The sequence below is a fragment of the Mastomys coucha genome, unplaced genomic scaffold (genome assembly GCF_008632895.1).
Source record: "Mastomys coucha isolate ucsf_1 unplaced genomic scaffold, UCSF_Mcou_1 pScaffold21, whole genome shotgun sequence".
Classification (NCBI taxonomy): Eukaryota; Metazoa; Chordata; class Mammalia; order Rodentia; family Muridae; genus Mastomys; species Mastomys coucha.
In genome coordinates this window covers 172,857,580-172,871,985 of record NW_022196904.1, presented here as the reverse complement: position 1 = coordinate 172,871,985, position 14,406 = coordinate 172,857,580, and the positions used below count along the sequence as shown (strand labels likewise).

Sequence of the window (14,406 nt, the reverse complement as noted above, 5' to 3'; positions counted from 1 at the left end):
TTTTTTTTTTTTTTTGATACTTTGGGGAATGTTAGTGGCTTCTTTGAAATGGTTTTCCTCTTTCTGTCCATGCTCTTGGGTGACTACAGTGAACGTCAGAAAGGTCCAGATAACTCTGGAGCGTATTTTCATGCGACTCAGCCGGTCAGAGGCAAGCCCCAGGGAGAGCTGTTGCCTATATCAAACTCTGAACTTCTGTACCAAGGCCAGCAATTAGTGAATACACACTTGCCCCAGACTCTTCTTGGCTGGGTTTGAGACATTCCCGTGACAGTTTCAGAGAATTTGCAATCTGCCTGCAATCTAGTTGGGAACTGGTGTGCGTGTGTGTGTGTGTGTGTGTGTGTGTGTGTGTGTGCATACTCAAGAGTGCATGTAGAATTGGGGTGGCACTGAACTGAGTTTCCTCGAGGCAGCCTCATGAACCTAGAGAGAAATTAAGAACCAGCAAGTCTGTTTGGAAGATCTCTGAGGTCACCTTGGCCTGTTCTTTCTGGATGAAGCTTCTGTCCCCATTTTACCCGGCGGGGTGTTTTTTTTCTGGGCTCTTACCCTGGCAGCAGCCCACATGTGAGACACATGAGGCCCTCTCCTTTGCTTTGGCACCCTGACTACTCTGCATTCTTGCTTCCCCACTATCCTACTACCTTGACTGTTTATGATAGGCTCTGCTTTGCCTTTCATGAATTCTTTAGTCTTTTCTTGTCAGTGAGTGTGATGGAAGTGAAGTGTCCTGGGACAGAGCAGAGTTAGAGGTAGCCCTGGGAGCCAGAATATCTGCGTTAGAAGCCCAGCTCTGTGAATTATGGGCTGTGTGACCTTGGACAGGTTACCAGACTTCTCTGAGCCTTTGTTGCTTTCTATTAGGAAATGGGGTTTGGGCTACAATGGGTTTCTGGTTCTTGTGGCAATGGAAGGTAATGTTTGAAAGAAGCTGGGGTTCTTGTGCTCGCTCGGTAAGGTGCTATTATGGTAACACGGAGACAAGTCTCGTGTTTATCAAGCCAGCGCCTTCCCTCAGTTCTGAGGCCCCCAAGAGAGTGAACCTGTCTCCACCCTCAGAGGGCTGATGGTATGAAGGCCGGGGAGGGGCCCAGCTAGCCATGTGCTTAAGAACATTAGGCCAAGAAGCCCTTTTTGGGGCCTAGGGGGCTTCTTAGAAGGTGGAGTGTGTTGTTAGGGTTGGTGGGTATTGGCAAGCAGAGTCCAGGTGACACAAGCAGGATCGACTGCCTGAACACAAAGCCTATGGCTGGCCGTGACTGATGTGGCCTGCAGGTCAGACTTTCCCAGGGCCTGAATCACACTGTGTCCAGAGATGAGAACAGCCTGGGGTTGTAAAGAGAGATCGGGAAGGGCCAGGAAGGCCTTTCTTCAACTTCACATTCCCTTTGGAGATGTCTGGGTGGGAGTCCAGGGTGAGCTAAAAATGTGTGCTGGTCACAGACTGGCCAGCAGCCCCCCCAGGTTGAGAAATTTTTGTAGGATATGTGCTTACCTTCTGTTCTCTGGGCATCTCCGGTGGTTGCCCAGGGGACCCAGGAACTTTACGACTACGTATTTTGTATGCTGGGTTCAGACCTGTTCTCCCAAGTGCGGAAATGTTGCTCTGGTTTTCTGTGGAGACCTCTGGAAGAGCTTATGTAAGTAAGGCCCAGTGCTGCTAAGGAAATTGGCCCAGCCACAGAGGCCAAGGGCTAGGTGGATGGACTGAGAAGGGATGCTAAATAATTCACTGTAATGGAACAATTATAGTAGAGAGCAAGGATGGAGGAGACCTGCTGGCAAGACCCTGGAAAAGTCACGTCGTTGTAGGGCCCAGGCTCAGAGGGTTCAGCCGTGGTGTTAGCCAAATGCTAACTTTCCCCCTCCCACTCAGGGATCATCACTTTCGGCGTTCGCACCAGAGTGTCCAGGAATGTGAGGGGCAGGTTTAGTTTGTGTGGATACTGCTCTTCTCCACTACCCAGGCACTTGTATTCCAGCGTGCAGAAAGGGAAAGACATCTGCTAGACCATCCATCAAGTCATCCAAGGATGGAGAGAGGTGGGGCAGGGCCCTTGGACGGTCAGGATGCTGGTTGCCATCTCCCCTAGGTGTGTCATAGTCTGTCTCTTGTCAAGCTGTGAGACTTGCTTTCTTGCCACTGTATATGTTCCTGCACCCTCTTGCTGATTGGTCAACCCTACCCTAGCCTGCATGCCCGCTGCCAAGATCTATGGCTTGCCCTGAAGCTGCAGTCAGTAGGGCTGGGTGGTCACAGTCATGGTTTGGGGAGCCCATTTGGAATCCATATAATGATGGAAGTGAGGCTGGGGGCTGAAACCATATCTGTCACCAAGGCCTGGCTGGGTGAGCCACTGTGGGATCCTACAGCAGAGAATTTTTCTGAGCGGGTGAGTTGGACTGGTATTGGGGTGTGTGTGTGTGTGAGAGAGAGAGAGGGGGGGAGAGAGAGGAGAGAGAGAGAGAGAAAGAGAGAAAGAGAGAGAGAGAGAGAGAGAGAGAGAAAGAGAGAGAGAGAGAGTGTCTCTGGCTCTCATAGGCATAGATACTGTAGCTACTGTGCTGTGCTCTGAGTGAGCAGCTCTGTAGTCCCAGAGGTGGTCCTTCTCTTGCTGGAGACTGTTTCCCACATATAGAGGGGATAATGACAGTTTTGCAGGAAATATTCTGGGGTCCCAGTGGCATGTGGGATGTTCTACCCTCCCTTGACCTATGGGAATAATGGTTCCTAGCCCATCAGAACTTCACAAGGATTCACTCATACTGTGTTTACGAAGATGCTTCATAATTTAGACGTTAGGTGCTAACACTGTGAGAAGCTCACACTAAAGGCGAGAGTGTTCAGGTGGCTTTGGGCAGTACGTGCTGAGGTTTGGCCATGCTGCAGGCTGCTCGTCCTTGCCTCTATGCATGCGGCCATTGTACCTGAGCATCTTTTCCTTTCTCCCCTGAAGTTTGGGGACGGGGGAGAAGGGGCGTCTGCAGGGTGGAGGGTTGCAACTGCAAGGCTCTGGTTACGCCTGTCTGGTGTTTTGTTCATTTTGCTCTGCCTCTTGGCAGCTGGGGTATCCTGCGGGGCTGCGGGGCTGCATTCCCTCATTCAACAGATAGCTTCTGTCTATTGAGCTCTGGGCATTGTGCAGAGTGGACGGAGAAACTGCCTCTTCCTGAGTTCCTGTCCGGCAGGGGAGCAAGAAGAATGGCCTGATAGGGAGATAAACACATAATTGCAAATTGAGATAAGTGCTTAGGAAAGTGCACTCCCTCAAATCCTGGGGGTTTTGCCCATAAAGTGGGGGAACCTGCTTCAAAGGCTGGGCCTGAGTATTGAACTCCATAATAGGCAGAGAGGTGCTGTGTGCCTCACAGAGCCTGGCAGATAGCGAGTGCCCAACAAATGGGGCGATTATCATTGCTATTAAGGTGACAGAGAGCTCCAGGGACATAAAAGGATTCAGAGACCACTCAGTGTTGGATCCTGGCAGTCTGTACCCTGGTCTCTCACCAGGCAGTGGCGAGGAGCCCTGGACCACACCAGAATATGAGTATGCTGTCCTTTCACAGCACCCCTTCTGAATCACGTGCCAGGAGGTGGCCCACACTGCCCAAAGTTGCCCTGCTCTCTTGGGGCCCCATGTGGGGCATTGGGGACAGGCAGCCCCCTGCCTTATCCGTTATCAGGAGCAGCCGGGAGGGCGTTTGGCGGAGTTGCCGCCTCCAGTTCTGTGCCGGCATTAGCAGCTCGGCAGGGCTCTTGCTTAATGGGATTTTCTTCCCAAATGCTGTAATTATCGCCATACAAATACTTATTACCCAGAGCAGATGACGGCCGGGCCTTGGGCAGTAGCCAGGGAGCTGGGTTGTGCTGGAGGTGGAGAATTGGCTCCTGTTTTTGATGGAGCTTGCCACCCCTCCTCTCCTTTCTGGAACCCAGCCCGTGGCCAACAAACAGCTGTTGGGCACCTGCCGTATGTGCATCGCATCAAGAGAGGTCCGGGTATGGGCTGATTCCTCTGAGAGCTTGCAGCGGGGTGGGAGAGAAAGAATAAGTATGCAAGGACATCTGTAGGGACCGGGAGCACAGCAGCTTCCAGCACAGGCAGGCATTGGTGTGACAATGGCCTAGTTTGAATCCTGGCTCCATCAGCAACCACCTGGGAGACTTAGGGCAGCTCAGCAATGACTCGATTTCCTGGGACCAGTGATGACATTTAGTTTGGAGGGCTGTAACATTGAAATGAGGTAATCCAGGTAAAGGGCTTAAACTACTGTGCAGTCTGCAGCCAGTGAGGAGATGAGTGTTGAATGATTGATGGGAGTCGGAGGCACTTAGTGCTGGCACTGAGAGGGGGCGGGGCTGAGAGAGAGATGGGGCGGGGCTGGCACCAACTTAGGGTCTGAATCTGGAAGGCAGGTGGAGGGGAGGGAAAGGGGGGCAAGCACATTTGGGGGTTACACAGAGGAGAGTGCCACAGTTTTGGGGGTGGGGAGCAGATCCATCTGAGGAGTGAAGAATTTCATGGGTGAATTCTAGGAGAGCATCAGGCAGGGGGCTGAGGATAAGGAGAAACTGTGCCAGCTTGCTCACAAGGAGTTCCTGTGCTCACTAAACTTTGTTTCTTTTGATAGAAAATTTGCAACAAAAGGGTTGGAGAGTTAGTTCTGTATCTCCTTTACCCAGAGTGAGCCAACTGTTCCTGTCATTCTACTTCCTTCCTGAAAGGCCTCGTGTGCTCACATGTAGACACACATGCTCAAGTACAATCTTGGGCTTTTTGAGGCAGGATCTCACTTGGCAGCCCAGGCTGGCTTTAAACTTATGATCCCAGAATCTTGCCCTCCCAAGGACTCTGATGGGGGGCATGTACCACCACACCCAGCTTCATGATTCTTTTTTACTCTGAAGCATTTAAGAATAGGTTGAGCTGGATAGATGGCTCAGCAGTTAAGAGCACTGACTGCTCTTCTGAAGGTCCTGAGTTCAAATCCCAGCAACCACATGGTGCCTCACAACCATCTCGTAATGAGATCGGATGCCCTCTTCTAGAGTGTCTGAAGACAGTTACAGTGTACTTACATATAATAAATAAATAAATAAATAAATAAATCTTTAAAAAAAAAAAAGCCGGGCGGTGGTGGCGCACGTCTTTAATCCAATCCCAGCACTTGGGAGGCAGAGGCAGGCGGATTTCTGAGTTCGAGGCCAGCCTGGTCTACTGAGTGAGTTCCAGGACAGCCAGGGTTACACAGAGAAACCCTGTCTCGACAAATCAAAAAAAAAGAATAGGTTGGAGGCCCTACAGACTTTTAAGTATTTGTGTGTTTGGGAGCGACAAATCTCTCAAAGTCAGAACATGCCACGACCCGATACTGTTAGCTCTTCTGTCCCTCATGTTCAGTTTCCACCCGTCACTTGTGCATCCTATCAACACTTTTCCAGGTTCAGAATCTGACCTGAGACCCCAGAGAACATTTAGAAATCCTGGCTCTCTGTCTTTAATGGGGTGCCTCCTCTGGCTTTGTTTTTTGTTTTTTTTTGTTTGTTTGTTTTTTTGGTTTTTTTTTTTTGACTTTGACATATTGAGGACTACAGGCCAGCGATCAGGCAGTATGTCCTTCTGCCTGGCTTTATCCAATCGTTCCTTAGGGTTACATCCTATTTTAACTAAGAATTCTAAATAAATCACATTGTTGCCTTCTTTGCATCTCATGAGAAGACACACGATGGATGTCAGTTTGTTCTGGCATTGGTGATTTTAGCTTTGATTCCTAGGCACATAGATGTCTCAGGCTGTCTGTTTTCTTCTGTGTTGTTAAGTAATTTCTGTGAGACATTTTGAAGCTGGGTGTGTAACCTGTTCTTCAGAACTTTGCCCTGGGGCTTCAGACTCAATGGTCTCATCTTTTCTTCCCTGTTTACCGGTTAGAAGGATCTTCCCTTCTTCTCCATCACTTTGTCCATTTTTTTTTCTTCTGGTTTTTCCAGACAGGGTTTCTCTGTGTAGCCCTGGCTGTCCTGGAACTCACTCGGTAGACCAGGCTGGCCTCGAACTCAGAAATCCGCCTGCCTCTGCCTCCCAAGTGCTGGGATTAAAGGCATGCGCCACCACCACCCGGCTTGTTTGTCCATTTTTAACAGACTTGTGTGTTACTGTTTTATTTGCCGGATTCTAGTCTGTTATCAGTACTATTTGATGTTATCATTACTATTTGATGAGTATCTCAGATTTGGCAGGTGGGAGTCCAGCTAGCTCATCTGGTGTCCTGTTGACAGGTTCCTTTTAGCATCAGCCCTAGGGGTCTCCGGCTAAGAGGGGTGAGTAGGAATTCTTCTGCCCGGCTCTGGTGTAAGGGAGGTGGAGTAGTGTTAGAGGCTAGCAGCCAGCAGTGGAGAGGAAGTTGATTATGTGATTTCTGTGACTAAGATTTGTTGACTTTGCTGTAGTTTTATTCTATTTTCTAAATTAAAGGCCTTCTCTCCCCTAAAATGGTTTTAGTTGATTTAATTCATAAAAGAGTTGAATGAATTAGAAATTCAGATAGATCCCTCGTACCGCTTCAACCAGCTTCCCCCACGCTAACTTTATAAGCGAGGTGCAGTTAGCCAGTTGAGGCATTAGCATAGCTATGGTATTATTAACTAAGTAATGGGCTTTCCACATTTTTTCACCCCCAAAGAAACCCCAGGGGTCCACGTTGTGTTTAGTTACATCTCTCCTCAGCCCTTCAGTCTGCCGAAGGCCTTTTGTCTGTTTTGGCTTTTTATAACCTTAACTCTTTGGAAAGATCATTCAATAGTTATTTTGTCTAAAGTTTATTGATTTGGTTGTCTAGTTGTCTATCTGTCTGTCTGTCTAGTTTTTGAGACAGCATTTTACTGTTTTCCTATGTGGCCTGGAACTCACTTACCTGTCTCTGGAGTTCTGGGATTACATGTGTGCCTCATCTGACTTAGTTATTTTTTTCATGGTTTGGTTGAGCCGTGCTTTTTTCTTTTTTGGCAAGAATGTCACAGGGTGGGAGTTGGGGGGAGGTGATGTGTCCTCTGAGTGTCCCATGGGCTGATACCTCCATGTGGCTTGTTGCTCCTAGCCATAGTTGTTGTAGAATTTCTACAGGAGTTGAGGCTGTGCCTGGAGAGGTCCACAGGCCCAGCCTGGGAGAGTGACTACATACAATCTAGCACGAAATGTACAACTCCTAGACCCACCCCAGAGATTCTGATTCTGTAGTCTTTGATACTGGCAATTTCAGGGGGTTCAGATTTGGGATGCACAGAATGAGATCTGGGAGAACTTGCTGTTGGGGTCTCCTAGAGAAACAGTACCCCTTGAGGTCACTGGACTGCCTGTGATTCTAGCCTACACTGAGAGGACGTGGGGGGATGAGCTGGTGGCAAGGAAAGATGGCATATGTGGGAGGAGCTATGTTCCGGGGAGGGAGCACTGGGTGGAGTTGGGGAGGAGGATGAGGAGGGTAGGGCCACCAACTCTCTGAGGATGAGGGTCGAGGCAAGGGCTGCTGGTGGATGGTGAGAAGTTTAGGGCAGAGAGAGCAGCACAGAGAAACTCAGGCGAGCAGTCCCAGAGAGGTGCTTGCTTGTGTTAAAGCAGTGGTGCGGGGAGGGCCATTGAATGATGGGATCGGAGAGGGCAGGCAACAGGCCAGAGAAGGGTGGACACAGAAATACACCTCGGGTGGTACCCGTGGTCACCATTTACACACCTCACGCCAGACTCGGGGCAAAAATGCCTTACAGTTTAATCTACATTCTTGGTCTTACTCAGCAGTCCTGGGAGAAGATACGAAACCAGCTTTGCAGAGAGGCGGAGCCATCTGTAGTGGGGGGACAGGACAGCTGGCTGCTCAGTGGTTGGCTGAGAGTCCCAGAGTCAGGAGCCTGTGAGATGTGTTTGTGTGTAGCTTTTAAATTTGACTGGAGCCTGCTGTTCTTCAGATGTTAATAAGGCCAGGCTCCTTTCACTCACTCAGCACTACAAAGCACCTGTCAGTGCCTTGCGCTGGGGCCTGGAGGCCACCTGGTTGCCTGCTCCACCATTGATCCCAGCCTGTGCACATTTGGGGTAGACCCAAGGAGCCAGCTGGCACAGGGAGGGGGCATCTGGTCCAGAGGTGGAGGGAGGTGAGGAGAGTGGGTGGGATGGCTGTAGGTGGGGGTCAGTCCAGGGAGTCAGTGGCTGTGTGTGGGGAGCGACTGTTTGGGAAGATCCTTGATGCAGAATGTTTGTGGGGGGACAGGTCCCAGGTCAGAGAAGGGGATAGCAGGAGTAAGGCCAGGCCTCAGTGATGGAGGGACCAGGGGAAGTTTGATTCTCATAAAAAATGACATGGAATCGGAACTGAGTTAGGCCCGACTCCCTCACTCCTACTGGGATTGCTTCCATTTTAAAAAAAAAAAAAAAAAATTCCCAGACAGAAATTAACACCTGTTGGTAAGGATGTGCTTTGGTGAGAACATCAGAGGAAGCAGCTGCCTGCTGTGCCAAACAGGATGGCAATTTCTCAAAAAGTTAAAAATAGAACTACTGGCCGGGCAGAGTGGAACACGCCTTTAATCCCAGCAGTCAGGAGGCAGAGGCTGATGGGTCTCTGTGAGTTCGAGGCCAGCCTGGTCTACATAGCAAGTTCCAGGAGCTACATAGTAAGACCCTGTCTTGAGAAAAGAAAAGGAAGAAGAGAAAAGAAATACTGTACATGGTGATTTGAATGGGAAAGTACTCTATATGCTCACATAATCCAACAATTGGTCCCCAGTTGGTGGCACTGACTGAGGGAGCACAGTCACTGGGCATTGAGAACCCCCAAACCCTATTTCTAGCTTGCTTTCCCTGCTTTGTGCTTATGGTCTGAGATGCGTGTTCTCAGCATCTGGTTTCTGTGGCTGTGTCTCTTGCTCATGAGATGGAACTGTAAGACAAACAAACCCCTTTCTCTATGAGTGTAGCCTTGATCATGGTATTCTGTCATAGCCATAGAAAGAGATGTAATATACTTCATGACCCAGAAGAATTGAGAGCAGACATCTTGAGAGCTATTTTATACACTTACATCTGTGTTCATAGCAGCACCATTCCCAATGGCCAGAGGCTAATGGAGGCACAAGTGATAAATACACGCAACAGAATACATCTTTCAGCCTTCGATGGCAGGCACTCCTGCACACCCTGCAGCTGATGCGCTTGGAGGACCTCTGTGGCTGGCTGCTTTCACTAGCAGGATTTCCTTGCTCACCTAGGGCCCACCTAGGAGAATACATAGAAGGTGCTGGAAGAGAAGAGATTCTTGCCAAGAGGCACATGGGATTTTGAGGCTATGTCCATCAGGGGAATGCATATATCAAGTGGGTTGAGGGTAGGGATCAGGGAGACAGCATCCACTGAAGCCAGTGCTCCTGGAAACATGTCAGATTAAGGCAGATCTACTGCTGCGTTCCAGAAATCCTCTTGAAACATGGGTTGTGTGCTGTGTTAGACCCTGGAGGAGATGAGGAAATCAAATCAAATCAAAACAACAAAAATCAAACCAATAAAGCAACCTGGCCTGTTTTCAGAAGCTTCCTTCTGATCCTGGGGCCAGCGCAGTGAGGCTGTCACGTCAGTTCAAGACTCCTTCAAATCCCGGTAAAGTTGTCCCTGATTTGGACTGTGGGGTAGAAGGCTGTGGCTCTGGAAGAGGAAGGTTCGCCACCGGGAAGGGAAGGGTTGCAGTGAGTTAGGCCAATGAGAGGGCATAGCAGATGCCAGACTCAAAGGCTGTGCCACAGGCCTTGAAGTCCATGGGGCTAGGAGTTGGGAACCCTCAGGGAAGGCAATGGGGAGCTTATCATGCATGGTAAGGAGATTTTGTCTTGATTCCGACAGTAGTAGGGTGGGGGTGGAGTAAAGAGTAATTTCAGGACTTACTTGAGGATCAAATTGACATCTTGTAACGATTCCCCTGGCTGTGGCATTTTGAACAGACTAGCGGAGAGCCAGGGTGAATATGGGGAGCCCATTGGCATCTCTACGGGAAGCTGGCACAGGGGGAAGGCCTGAGGTGGGTGGGCCTTGCAGACAGGTAGACCCACTTGCAGGGTCAAACTTCCCTAAGCAGCCCCACCCAGCAGGACCTGATTGTCCACCCCGGGGAAGAGTTAGGTGCAGCAAGCAGCCTAGGGACCTTACATCATCCCTAGTGAGAGCTTTCCATCACCAGTGCAGGCTTGGGTCACCAGGGAGTGTTCCGGTCCCTAGAGAATGGGGACAGCTGGACCCCCAGAGTGAGACACTGTTGAGGACTTACAGGGAGCTGGAGACTGAGCTGATCCTCCTAAAGCCTGAGCTACCCAAGGACGCCTTCTGTGTTTTCACAAACACTCTCAGATACTGCCAGTATTCCGGCTTCCTGAGAGGGAGGGGTTAAAGGTCAAGAAACCCTTCCGGTTTGGTTTTCCTCACATAGCTGTGCTTTGGGGAATTGTCTCCAAAATCTTTTTTTGCCATTCAGGTTTTTATTTTAGCCTAGAGCCACATAGGAACTGGCAGAAGAGGGGACGTTTGCTACCAGGGTGTGTCACCTTTGAGGAATGATTGGGGTGAGCTCATTGCTCTTAGAAGAGAGAGAGGTATGCTCTGGTGTTTAGCCTGGGGTCTGAGATGTGAGCGCTGGTTCTTTCTGCTTTGCTTGAGCCTGTCAATCAGTACCAGCTTGGCCTGGGGACTCTGCCCAGGATCCTGGAGGGAAACAACAATACCATAGTAAAAATAGTCACAGCTGGTTCTCTAAGCAGTGGGCTTGTCCTCAGTGTTTTAGAAATATGAAGTCATTTAAACTGCACCACACCTCTAGGAGAGAGAGATTATCAACAGCTTCATTTTACAGATAGAGAAACTGAGGCACAGAACAGTTAAGCTCTTTGCTCAAGGTTGCATAGCTAGTGTGGTGGCAGGGCCCAAGTCCCTCCGCTCTAAGAACATGCTTAGCTGGGTAGGCTGGGAGCCTCTTGATCCTGTTACTTAGGCAAAGCTCTGAGTCTTACTACGGGACTCCAGAGCTTGCAAGTGACCTTAGCTCTGTCTAAGTTCATTCCACGCTGGCCGAGGGGTCAGGGTGATAAGACAGGAGGAGGCCAGAAACTTCAGGCTTCCTGGCATCAGGGGAGAACTCCAGCCTGGCTTCATTCTTGCCCCACCTTCTATTGGCTGTGCACCACTGGGCAAGTTGCTTTACTATTCGTGTCATTGTAGGAACCAATAAGGAGTGGTAGGGGTGGGGCTCAGTGGTGAAGCACCGGGGAGCCCCACCCCTGAATTCCTTAAACTCTGCTGCTCTGGCTGCGGTGGTCATGGGTGTGTGTCTGTGTCCCAGCAGCATGTCTGGGATTACCTGTTGGAGGAATAGAGGCTCTGATGCAGTGGATTCTAGCAAGAGGCCATGGCTGCCCTGCTAAGGCAAGGGCTTGACGAACCTAGGAAGGTCACGCATCAGGTAAAGCCTATATGATGTTTCTAAGTTGCTGGCTGCTGCCCTCAGACCTGGGAAGGAGAGGGGTTCTCCTTAGAAAGGGGGCACTTATCAATGGCCACTGAGAGTGAGGGCACACGGAGCAGGCTGGGGTTCGGACAGGAAACCATCAGCAGGGACTCCTGGGAAAGAGGCCAGACTTGCTTTACCATTTGAGCCATTGTGCCTCGCCTTGCTGTCCAGTCTCTGTTAACGTGGAGATGGGTGATAGGTAGGAAGGGAGGAGGAGGGACTGGCTGACACATGTCCTGGTGTTCTCACCATCTCAGCGATAAGGGAGACACGAAGTGCCTGGTGTAATTAAAGTTCCTGTCGCCTGTCCACTTCCGCCTGCTTTCATGGGGATTCTGTGCTTGGGGATTCCTGAGTTCCATCTTGGCCCTGTCTTGGGTAGAAGACAGGTTCTAGCATTTGTCTTTTCTCTGTCAGCAGTGTGCAGGGAATACACTATATTCAGCTGCCTTATAAAACTCCCCTAGGAAGTCTTCCAGAAGTACTTGTGAGAGAGATTACCTCAGCTAGACAAGCAATATGTGTGTGTATGCATGCATGTATGTATGTACGTATGTGTGTATATATATCAGATTGAGAGAAAATATTCTAGAATTTCCATGGGGATTATCCCTAATGGTTATTCTTAGCAACATGCACTTTTAATTTTTTCTTTCTTTTCCAGGACATGGAAAGTTCACATGTAAAGTTCACATGTCCCTAATTTTTATTTTTTCTAATTAAACATTTTTTATTTAAAAATTTAATAACACTTTTAAATGAAACAATTTGGATACTGCACTGGCTTATAAAACTTAAAGTGCAGAAAGTAAACCGAAAAGATACTAAAGTTACCTTATATCTTACTACTTATCAGTTGTAGCTGTTAGTGAACATGTGTTCCCCAGGCTCAGCCCCACTGTGCACAGATCTGTGCATGTGTGTGAATGTGCATGTAGTAGCTCTCACAGAATACAGGCTGTCTTTTGACCTGCTGCCACATTCTATATGGTGGCAGCTCTCTGTCATCAGGCAGGTTTGTGGTTCACAGTGTACTTTTGGTTTTCTGAAATTCAATCAAGCATTGGTTCTATGGCTGACTATTTGAGTTTTATTGTTTACTTCTCTGTTGCTGTGATGAAATAGCATGACCTAGAGGAACTTATAGGAGAGTTTATTTTGGCTTAGAAACCCAGAGGAGTCCATAATGGGAGGGAAGGCATGATAACAGGTGGGTGGAGCAGGAAGCTGAGAGATCACATCTCCATCCACACAGATGGAGAGGAGTCAAAGTGGAGCAAGGTGGTGAACTCTTAAAGCCACCTCCGGTGATCTTCTTCCTCCAGCAAAGCTGCATCCACAAAAGGTTCCATAACTCCCCAAAAGTGCCACTCATTGGAAACCAAGTGTTCAAAACCCTGAGCCTATGGGGTACATTTTCACTTCACTACAGATGTTAGAAGATGTTTTAACATCTTTTGTCCTTATAACCAACAGATATCTACCTTAATAATGAGAAAGACAAAACCACCATGCAAACTTACCTTGTGCTGTGGGTGCAGCTGTAAGTGTCATCATGATGGCTCAAAGGAAGGCTGGGGGTATTGCCTTCTGGAGCCAGTTACCAAGGGTTCCTGAAGGTGCTTCCAGGGCTTGAAGGAAAGTTATGTTGCAGAAGGTACAGAAGGGTGGCCATTCCAGTAAGGAGTGTTTAAATCAGCCTGGTTTAAACAAGGCCTGTCATCACATGGAGAAGATGTTCTTACAGCAGTTAGGATGAGGAAGGGTCTGGATCTGGGGCACTTGCTGATGGTCTGGCAACTTGGAGCACCACTGAAGCCCCTCAGATCCTACTATAAAAGGGATGAGGACAGAGAGTCCCAAACATAGGGCATGAGTCAAATGAACTACTGGCTTGTCAGCTTTGATTGACAGCCTAAGGGTCAGAAGGTCTTGGCTATGGGTTCTGTCATCTCTCAGCTGTTGTCTTTGGGAGAGCATCTAACATCTTAGAACCGATGTTTCCTTGTCTGTTAGATGGTCACAATAGCAACTTAGGTGAGGGCCCAGTTTCTCGGGACACACGGAAGCAAAAAATACACACAGTTTTTAGAGGAAGCAATGGTAGAGCATTGTCTAGACCACATACATCTCAACACACTCCAGAACAAAGGAGACTTGGTTTGAGCTCATGGCCATACCTAGAACTTTTGGTCACTGTTTGGCTAAGTGAGAAGAAAGCCTTATAGATGAATAATGTGTGTGTGTGTGTGTGTGTGTGTGTGTGTGTGTGTGTGTGTGTGTGTATGTTGGGGTAGGGCATTTAAGTTGATTAAAAAGCATGCAGTTTACAGTGACAATTTTTGGGAAGAGGAGTCAGTGTGGCTCCTGTTCAGGCTTGGCTGGAGGGGACAGAGGGGATCTGAGTGTGTACTGTGGTGGCTGAGACAGTGCAAGAAGTTTCTGGTAATGAAACTTTCTGAGAACTTTCCCTTCAGAGTGGCCTAACTCCCTGAGGCTGAGCAGGGCCTTTCTGGATAGAGACTGAGCAAGCGCTAGAAGGCTGGGTGGGAAGGGGCCATATGGTCTCTGAGGTGTGGTCTGTGTCTAGCGTGCCAATGAGGATGGAGACATGAGTCCAGGATCTGTTCTAGTTTCTGGAGACGGGCCAAGGGAAGGGTAGAATTGACCTGGGAAGGGTAGAATTGACCTTGGAAGGGAAGACAGGGCTCATGCCCGGGACAGTGTGGGAGGAGAAGTCATGGCACCATAGGTCTGGCCCCTGGGGATGGAGCAGCAGCCTCAGCCTTCTCTACTTGGCCATATCCTCCTGTTAGCCACTCCAGGAAGGTGCATGGGCCCCTATGTGAGACCTTTACTGGCTCC

The 14,406-nt window shown here is 49.1% G+C and overlaps 1 protein-coding gene across 1 annotated transcript in view; it reads left to right on the top strand.

Annotated features, from left to right (window-relative positions):
* Positions 1 to 14,406, top strand: part of Slit1 (slit guidance ligand 1) — a 149,325-nt gene that overhangs the window by 1,294 nt on the left and 133,625 nt on the right. The window lies entirely within an intron of this gene.